Below are 10,888 nucleotides of genomic sequence, written 5' to 3'. Positions count from 1 at the left end.
CTTGATGACTTCCAGAAAAAGAATGCAAATAGCCTCACACAGATGTTGATGTGTGTGTGTGTATTGTTGCATGTGCAGTAAGCCCACAAGCTGATTATTTCCTCCTTTCTTGGCAGAGATCTCAGAAAAGGTTCATTTGTAAACCCCAAATTGATCACGTAGAATGTACACTGAGTGTACAAAACATTAGGAACACAGACTGACCAGGTGAAAGCTATGGTCCTGTATTGATGTATTTTGTTAAATCCACTTAAATCAGTTTAGATGAAGTGGAGGAGATAGGTTAAAGAAGGATCTTTAAGCCTTGAGACATGGATTGTGTATGTGTGCCATCCAGAGGGTGAATGGGCAAGACAAAATATTTAAGTGCCTTTGAACTGGGTATGGTAGTAGGTGCCAGGCGCACCGGTTTGAGTCAAGAAGTGCAATGCTGTTAGGCTTTTCACGCTCAACAGTTTCCCATGTGTATCAAGAATGGTCCACCACCTTAAAGGCATCCAGCCAACTTGACACAACTGTGGGAAGCATTAGTCAACATCCCTGTGGAATGCTTTCGACACCTTTTAGAGTCTATCCCCCGACGAATTGAGGCTGCTCTGAGGGCAAAAGGGAGTGCAACTCAATATCTTAATGTTTTGTACACTCTGTGTATATGCTATATCTCACATCAGGCCTTCCGAATAAAGTAATGTTTGCTGTGACACGTAAAACATTTTCCGTAGGTCTGTATTATTCCACAAAGTTCTATCTAGCGCTGCTGTGAGGGGGAGGAGCGCATAACCTTGTGATGTAGCACCAAATATTGTCTATTATATTGACAAGATATACACGTGACCACTCTAACAAAGGAAATACATGTCCTCAAAGATGGCAGGCAGGCGGGAGGAGGCGAGATCAGGTGGGACCATTCTAGCCAATGAGAGTGCAGATACGATTGAAAACAACAGGCCAGCGAGATAGAGGACTCTTTGTATCTGTTCCATTATAGCGTTTGTGACAGCATTGGCAGCACCATTGAGCCTAACTCCATTTTAAAGTAGATGCATGCCAGCAAAGCCACTACACAACACAACACTGAACAATACATTAACTGCACTATAATTGTGACAAATGGTGCCCACAAACTGTTAGGGCCTACATAAAACTGTCCCAACAGAAAAGCTTTCTTTTCAGCACCATGGAGTGAATCCTTACCACCGCTACACCTGGCTATCAGTAGATACTTATCTGGCAGCGAAGCAGTTAATTCAGCCTCATCTACTGCCTTTTAAAAAACGTAGTTGGTATTTTTTTCATTAAATTGAACTTTTATTTAATTAGGCAAGTCAGTTAAGAAAACATTATTATTTACAATGACAGCCTACACCAGCCAAACCCAGATGACACTGGACCAATTGTGCCCCGCCCTGTGGGACTCCCAATCACAGCCGACTGTGATATAGCCTGGATTTGAACCAGGGTATCTGTAGTGACCCCTCTAGCACTGAGATGCAGAGCCTTAGACCGCTGCGCCACTCGGGAGCTATGGCTGACTTGTGTCACGCCCTGACCATAGTAAGCTGTTTATTCTCTGTGTCGGTTGGGGCGTGATAGTGTCTAGGGTGGGTCATCTAGGGTTTTTTGTATGTCTGTTGGCCTGATATGGTTCCCAATCAGAGACAGCTGTTTATCGTTGTCTCTGATTGGGGATCATATTTAGGTAGCCATTTCCCTTTTGTGTTTGTGGGATCTTGTCTATGTTTAGTTGCCTGTCTGCACTAGTTGTAAAGCTTCACGGTTCATTCGTTGTTCTTTATTGTTTTTTTTTTGAGTTTCTCTTTATTCAAATGATGTAGAACTCTATGCACGCTGCACCTTGGTCTCATCATTACGATGATAGTGACAGAAGATCCCACCAACAAAGGACCAAGCAGCGTGCCCAGAAGGAGGAAGTATCCTGGACTTGGGAAGAGATCCTGGATGGGAAGGGATCCTGGACTTGGGAGGAAAACCTGGCAGGACAGGATCGCCTTCCTTGGCGGGAGTCGCCTAGGAACATGAGAGGACTGCAACGACGTCGGAGAGGTAGGCCACAGAAACCCCAATCATTTTTTGGGGGGAGGCACATGAAGCAGTCGGCGAAGTTGAGGGGTGAGTCCGAGACTGTCGAGGAGTTATTGGACGAATTGGAGGAGAGTGTACGGAAGGGCGAGTTAGAGACCTTTGAGGAGTTGTTGATCAAATTGGAGGAGTGAAGAGAGAGAGCCTTTGGTTTGGCGTAGTATGCACGGCATTCGCCCTGAGGAGCGTGTTAGCTGTCCGATGCCACCTGTGCCAGTTCCTCGTACTCGTCCTGAAACGTGTGTTAAAGTTCCGGAACAATTGATGCCGGCTATATACACCAGGTCTCCAGTGTACATTCACAACCCAGTACGTCCTGTGCCAACTCCTCGCACTCTCCCTCAAGTGCGCTTTTCCAGTCAGGTGTGTCCTGTTCCTGCTCCCCGTACTCTTCCTCAAGTGCGTGTCCCCAGTCCAGTACATCCTGTGCCTCCTCCCCGCACTCGCTCTGAGGTGTGTGTCCCCAGTCCAGTACATCCTGTGCCTCCTCCCCGCACTCGCTCTGAGGTGTGTGTCATCAGCCTGGTGCCACCTGTACCGGTCCCACACATCAGGCCTCCAGTGCGCCTCCACAGTCCAGAGCTTCCGACGACGGATCCCGGTCCGGAGCTTCAGGCGACGGTTCCCGGTCCGGAGCTTCCGGAGCTTCCGGCGACGGTTCCCGGTGGCGACGGTTCCCGGTCCGGAACCTCCGGCGACGGTCCCCGGTCCGGAGCCTTCGGCGACGGTCCCCGGTCCGTAGCCTCCTGCGACGATCCACGGTCCGGAGCTTCCGGCGATGCGCCCTGGACCGGAGCCGCCCCCGACGCCCTGCATCATCTATCCTAGATGCCCACCCGGACTCTCCCCTATTGAGTCAGGTTTTGTGGTCGGGGTCCGCACCTTTGTGGGGGGTGGGGGGGGTACTGTCACACCCTGACCATAGTAAGCTGTTTTTTCTCTGTGTTGGTTGGGGCGTGATAGTGTCTAGGGTGGGTCATCTAGGGTTTTTTGTATGTCTATTTTGGCCTGATATGGTTCCCAATCAGAGACAGCTGTTTATCGTTGTCTCTGATTGGGGATCATATTTAGGTAGCCATTTCCCTTTTGTGTTTGTGGGATCTTGTCTATGTTTAGTTGCCTGTCTGCACTAGTTGTATAGCTTAACGGTTCATTCGTTGTTCTTTATTGTTTTGTTTAGTGAGTTTCTCTGTATTAAAATTATGTGGAACTCTATGCACGCTGTGCCTTGGTCTCATCGTTACGACGATGGTGACAACTTGCTTAAACAAATGTGGTTTCTACTGACAATTGAGAGCTACAAACTACGGCATAAGGGAATGACGAGCAGATTAGAAGCAATCCATAATTTCGATTACGACATTAATGAGCGAGCTAGGACGGACGTAGTCAATAAAATTATTTGTTCAGCACTTTTGAAATGTACAGTGACAGAATTCAGAACATGGGCCATTCTTACAGTATTTCTCCTGTACACCAAGCCAGAACTGTAGGCTATGTTAAGAGGGGGAAAGGGACCAAATTATTAGGGTGAGACATATGGGCTACTAACAGCTTACTACACAACATACACTTAGTATTACTTTCTAAGCTACAGTATACATATCTACCTGGCATATTACATCATTATACAGTAGCATACAATACATTTTTGGACTGTACTCACTTGAACAGGAAGGTGGCGCAGCAGTCCTTCTTGTGGGATAATTTTGACATCAAACTTTGTCATTAAAGTGTGGAATTCTCTAGATTTATGGTGCTGTCATGTCTACTCCCCCTCCTCCACTCCAGCATTTGACGTTGCCGGTTTACTAACCACCGGCTCTGGCAATCATCAATACGCACACCTAGCATCCATCATTACGCGCACCTGTGTCTCATCATGAGACCCACCTGGACTCTATGACTTCACTGAATACCTCCCCTATATCTGTCACTTCCTTAGTTCCATTCCCCAGGCAGTATTTACTATGTGTTTCATGTCTATACGCTACTCGTGGTTCTTGTGTTGTTCTGTTTAATATTAAATTCACTACCTGCAATTGCTTCCCGATACGTTACAGAATACATCCTCAACAAATGGAAGAGGCAGATAATCAGGACATCTCCCAGACGGTTGACGAACAGGGATACCTACTCACGCAACTGGGGAAGGCTGTGGAAGAGGTTCTTCGCCTTCTTCAACGTCTCGAACATGCCCAAGCAGCGTTGCCTTCATCTAGAGGAGGACTGTGCCACCAGTCAACCTAGTGAGGTAGCACCAGTTCACTCAGTAGTCCACCCAGGTCAGCGATGCCTGTCTGTCCCTCCTGGATAAATATGACGGAACCTCATCTAAGTGCCGGGGCTTCCTACTCCAATTATCCCTCTATGTTGCGCACCAAATGGGAGCTCCCACCAAGGTCCAAGGTTGCCATTGTTATTTCTCTGCTGACTGGGAGGGCGTTGAATTGGGCTACAGCCGTCTGGGATAGAGGAGAGGAGGAGCTGGGGGTTCGTATGAGGGGTTCATGGCTCTGTTCAGAGGTATCTTTGATCACCCACCGGAGGGCAGAGAGGGTGCGAACACTTATTCCAACTAAGGCAGGATGACCAGACTGCTGCCGAGTATGCGCTCACCTTCAGGACTGTAGCAGTATCCAGCGGCTGGAATGAGCCGACGCTCCGTATGCTATTCAGAAGAGGATTGCGCGAGGAGGTCCAAATGGAACTGGCATGGCGAGATGACAACCTCTCCTTGGACGCACTCATTGCAATTGCCATCTGTTTGGAAAACCTACTTTGGGAATAATGTCAGTACCCTCATCACTTCTCTCCCTCCCTCATTGACCACTCTGTATCAGAGCCTGAGCCCGTGGAGGTAGAGGTCACATGCCTCCCTGCGGCTGAACGACATAGACGGAAACAGCTTGGGCTCTGTCCCTATTGTGGTCAAGGAGGACACCAGCTTCAGCAGTGTCTGGTACGTCCCAACTCGGGTTTCACGAGAGCAGAGGGACTGTCACGTGATCTTCCACCCCCTGGGGCAGGTGTGAGTATTCCATCTTCATCATTTTCTGCCAGCCCGTTTTTCATGTCGATAGCTGACTGTCCCTCAGGTACTGTTTCTACAGCAAGTGGACTCCGGTGCCGCAGGGAGCTTTATTGTCGATTTCCGGTCCAAGCTCTTGATATTCGATCACACACATCACCACATCACTCACCCCCACCCTGAAGTCCATTCATCAGGAGAATATTCCCTTCCTCATCAGTAGTGCATCAGCTCACAAGATCATCCTCGGCCTCCCATGGCTCCAACGCCATAACCCCACAATCTCATGGTCGAGGATGAAAATCACAGACTGGTCACCCGAATGCCGGAGGACCTGCTATCCCTTTCCATCTCATGTCGTATTTCCTGTGGTCTGGGACGTAGATGTGGACATTCACCAGGCTCTGGAGAGGGAACCCGTACCCACTACCTGTTCTACTGAGCTCATCTACATTCCCACGGGGATAAGGTAGTGGATGTTGACCTGGGCACACACAGCTGTCGTCGAGATCCTGAAATCACCCATACTATCCAATATCTCTCCGAGAAGTATTGGTGGCCCACCTTGGCGCAGGATGTTATTCAGTACATCAACTCCTGTTCTGTGTGTGCTCAAACTAAGTCCCCCTGGCACGCCTCAGCAGGGAAGCTCCTTCCCCTTCCCGTGCCTCAGGATCCCTGGTCTCATCTGTCCATTAACTTTGTTACGGATCTCCCCTCCTCTGAAGGTTTCACCACCATTCTAGTGGTTGTGGACAGATTTTCAAAATAATGCAGGTTGATTCCTCTCTCTGGTCTACTCACAGCTCTCCAGGTTGTTGAGGCACTGTTCCAGCAGGTCTTCCGGCACTACGGCCTTCAGGAGGACATCGTCTCAGACCGTGGGCCCCAATTCAATTCACGGGTATGGAGGGCGTTCATGGAGAAACTGGGAGTCACGGTCAGCCTCACTCCCAGGTACCGGCTTCAGTCCAATGGGAAGGTGGAAAGGATGAACTAGAAGCTGGGGAGGTTCCTGAGGAGTCTATGCCAGGACTGGCAGAGAGAGTGGGCCCGATTCTTTCCCTGGGTGGAATACGCCCAGAAATCCTTAGGTCTATACCTAGGTAATGCATTCATCTTAACATAGCTATTGCGACCTGCTAATTTAATGGGAAGAGACAACCACCTTATTAAATCCTGCTTAGTGCGCTCCAGGAGGGTTTTGAAGTTCCAAAAATAAGTAAAGACCTGATGCTCCACCTTAAAAGGCAAATGGTCATACCCAATCCCTTCTGCTAACTGATTAATGGGGAGGAGCACACTTTTTGTTAGGTTTAACTTATAACCAGAGAATTTCCCAAAACCTTGTAGCATGTCCAAGAGATAGGGTATAGACTCCACAGGGTTAGAGATGTATAAAAGAAGATTGTCTGCATATAAGGACACACTGTGAGTTATGTCGCCCCTTAATATTCCCTTAATCCTCTCCTCCACCCGCAGGGCGATATCAAAAAGCTCAATAGCTATATCAAATAGGAAAGGTGATAAACAACAACCCTGCCTGGCCCCACTGTGGAGAGGGAAGTAGCTGGAGGTAACATTGTTGGTGCGAACAGAAGCCACTGGGGACGAATACACAATCTTAATCCAGGAAAGTAATGACGGGCCAAACCCAAATGACTTTCGACCTTCGTCTCTCCCGAGCCCGTACGGGAGTTGTAGCGGTGAGACAAGACAGTAGCTACTAACAATTGGATACCACGAAATTGGGGAGAAAAAGGGGGTAAAATTCAACAACAACAAAAAAAAAAAAAAAAGGAGATGAATACATCTTCTTATTTAATTAAACGAAGAACACTTAAACTTACAAAACAACAAAACGAACGTGAAGCTATGTATTTGATAAGTGCAGACACAGGCAACTAACACATAGACAATCACCCACGAATTACCCAAGGAATATGGCTGCCTAAATATGGTTCCCAATCAGAGACAACGATAAACAGCTGCCTCTAATTGAGAACCAATCTAGGCAACCATAGACATACAAAACACCTAGACTAGTTAACAACCCCATAAACATACAAAAACCCTAGACAGGTGTCACGTTCTGACCTTTATTTCCTTTGTTTTGTCTTTATTTAGTATGGTCGGGGCGTGAGTTGGGGTGGGCAGTCTATGTTTGTTTTCCTATGTTTGGTTTCTGTTTCGGCCTAGTATGGTTCTCAATCAGAGGCAGGTGTCATTAGTTGTCTCTGATTGAGAATCCTACTTAGGTAGCCTGGGTTTCACTGTTGGTTTGTGGGTGTTTGTTTCCGTGTCAGTGTTTGTCGCCACACGGTACTGTTTCGGTTTTGTTTCTTCACGTTTCTTTAGTTATTTTTGTATTCAGTGTTCAGTGCTTTCTTTGATTAAAGTTATGGACACTTACCACGCTGCATCTTGGTCCGATCCTTACTCCTCTTCAGAAGAAGAGGAGATCTGCCGTTACAACAGGACAAAACACAACAAACCACCCCTTGTCACACCCTGACCTAACCAAAATAATAAAGAAAACAAAGAATACTAAGGTCAGGGCGTGACAACCAGAGCTAGACGGCTAGCTAACAAGCATTGTGAAGAGCGGCACCAGAATTAAAATAAAAACACATCTTACTTTTTTGTACTTAATAAATCCAATGTGAAACGTGATAACTATAATATCTTTAACTAGCATTGAAAAGGTGTATTTAAAAAAAAAATCTCTCCTTCATTTCTGAATCATGTTTGTAACCTCAGTAGCTACGGTAGACTATGTTTCGGAGGGAGGAGGGGCAGATAGCCTACACACTAACACACACACTGTTAAAGATTTTCAGCTGGCAGTCAGTTTCTGAGTGACAGAGTGAGGGCTTTACATAGGCTCTTTGTTGCTTTTTTTGTGTGACTGGAAAAAAATGCCTGAAACATAAAATAATGTTATTAACCATTTCCCATGCTTTTAAAACAATGGTTCTGTTTTGGAACAATATGTCCTCTCACTGTCAACTGCATTTATTTTCAGCAAACTTAACAGGTGTAAATATTTGTATGAACATAACAAGATTCCACAACTGAAACATAAACTGAACAAGTTCCACAGACATGTGACTAACAGAAATCGAGGGGGGGGGTCAAAATCAAAAGTAACAGTCAGTATCTGGTGTGGCCACCAGCTGCATTAAGTACTGCAGTGCATCTCCTCCTCATGGACCGCACCAGATTTGCCAGTTCTTGCTGTGAGATGTTACCCCACTCTTCCACCAAGGCACCTGCATATTCCCGGACATATCTGGGGGGAATGGTCCTAGCCCTCACCCTTCGATCCAACAGGTCCCAGACGTGCTCAATGGAATTGAGATCCGGGCTCTTCGGTGGCCATGGCAGAACACTGCCATTCCTGTCTTGCAGGAAGTCATACGCAAAACGAGCAGTATGGCTGGTGGCATTGTCATGCTGGAGGGTCATGTAAGGATGAGCCTGCAGGAAGGGTACCACATGAGGGAGGATGATGTCTTCCCTGCAACGCACAGCGTTGAGATTGCCTGCAATGACAGCAAGCTCAGTCCGATGATGCTGTGACACACCGCCCCAGACCATGACGGACCCTGCACCTCCAAATCGATCCCGCTCCAGAGTACAGGCCTCGGTGTAACGCTCATTCCTTCAACGATAAACGCGAATCCGACCATCACCCCTGGTGAGACAAAACCGTAACTCGTCAGTGAAGAGCACTTTTTGCCAGTCCTGTCTGGTCCAGGGACGCTGGGTTTGTGCCCATAGCCGACGTTGTTGCCGGTGATGTCTGGTGAGGATCTGGCTTACAACATGCCTACAAGCCCTCAGTCCAGCCTCTCTCATCCTATTGCGGACAGTCTGAGCACTGATGGAGGGATTGTGCGTTCCTGATGTAACTCGGGCAGTTGTTGTTGCCATCCTATACCTGTCCCTCAGGTGTGATGTTCGGATATACCGATCCTGTGCAGGTGTTGTTACACATGGTCTGCCACTGTGAGGACGATCAACTGTCCGTCCTGTATCTCTGTAGCGCTGTCTTAGGCGTCTCACAGTACCGACATTGCAATTTCTTGCCCTGGCCACATCTGCAGTCCTCATGCCTCCTTGCCTAAGGTACGTTCATGCAGATGAGCAGGGACCCTGGGCATCTTTCTTTTGGTGTTTTTCAGAGTCTGTAGAAAGGCCTCTTTAGTGTCTTAAGTTTTCATAACTGTAACCTTAATTGCCTACTGTCTCTAAGCTGTTAGTGTCTTAACGACCGTTCCACAGATGCATGTTCATTATTTGTTTATGGTTCATGGAAAAGCATGGGAAACAGTGTTTAAACCGTTTACAATGAAGATCTGTGAAGTTATTTGGATTTATATGAATTATCTTTGAAAGACAGGGTACTGAAAAAAGGATGTTTCTTTTTGTGCTGAGTTTAGATCACTTTAGTTCTGTTCCTCGAATCGGTTCCAACCTCTGCATGTTACCATGACTTTCTGGCCCTCTAAAATGCAGTAACAAAAGACCATGTTACACACAATGTTTGCAGTGGAATTTATAAAAAAATATCTGTTGTTAAACCAGATTTTGCTTACATTGTGTACAGACAGATTATATTGAACATAATGCACAGGGTTACTGACTGAAAATTTGTTTCAGTTTTTTTGATAATATCTCCACCGTTTTTTGCGCTACTGTTTAACACTTCACAGAAAATGTTTTCTCTAGTCTGGCATATGTTTCTAGATTCTTATTAAAGTAGACCTATCAATCAATAAAATGTATTTATAAAGCCATTTACATCAGCTGATGTCACAAAGTCCTATACAGACACCCCAAACAGCAAGAAATGCAGATGTAGAAGCATGGTGACTAGGAAAAACTCCCTAGAAAGGCAGGAACCTAGGAAGAAACCTAGAGAGGAACCAGGCTCTGATGGGTGGCCAGTCCACTTCTGGCTGTGCCGGGTGGAGATTATAACAGTACATGGCCAATATGTTCAAACGTTCAAAGATGACCAGCAGGGTCAAATAGTAATAATAATAGTGGTTGTAGAGGGTGCAACAGGTCAGCAACTGAGGACAAATTTGTGTGTATGCTTTTCATAGCCTGTCATTCAGAGTTAGAGACAGCAGGTGCGGTAGAGAGAGAGGGTCAAAAACAGCAGGTCCAGGACAAGGTAGCACATCCGGTGAACAGGTCAGGGTTCCATAGCCGCAGGCAGAACAGTTGAAACTGGAGCAGCAGCACGGCCAGATGGACTGGGGACTGCCAGGAGTCATCAGGCCAGGTAGTCCTGAGGCATGGTCCTAGGGCTCAGGTCCTCCGAGAGAAGAGAAAGAGAGAGAGAGAGAGGCGTATGACATTTGAAATGTCTTTATTCTTTTGGAACTTCTGTGAGTGTAATGTTTACTGTTCATTTTTATTGTTTATTTCCCTTTTGTTTATTATCTACTTCACCTGATTTGGCAATGTTAACATATGTTTCCCATGCCAGTAAAGCCCCTTGAAATGGATTGAGAGAGAGAAAGAATTAGAGGGAGCATACTTAAATTCACACAGGACACCGGATAAGACAGGAGAAGTACTCCAGATATAACAGACTGACCCTAGCCGCCGACACATAAACTACTGCAGCATGAATACTGGCGGCTGAGACAGGATGGATCGGGAGACACTGTGGCCCCGTCTGACGATACCCACGGACAGGGCCAACCTGGCAGGATATAACCCCACCCACTTTGCCAAAGC

The sequence above is a fragment of the Oncorhynchus nerka genome, linkage group LG27 (assembly GCF_034236695.1).
Source record: "Oncorhynchus nerka isolate Pitt River linkage group LG27, Oner_Uvic_2.0, whole genome shotgun sequence".
In the NCBI taxonomy this organism is placed as follows: Eukaryota; Metazoa; Chordata; class Actinopteri; order Salmoniformes; family Salmonidae; genus Oncorhynchus; species Oncorhynchus nerka.
This window is presented reverse-complemented; position numbering follows the sequence as displayed.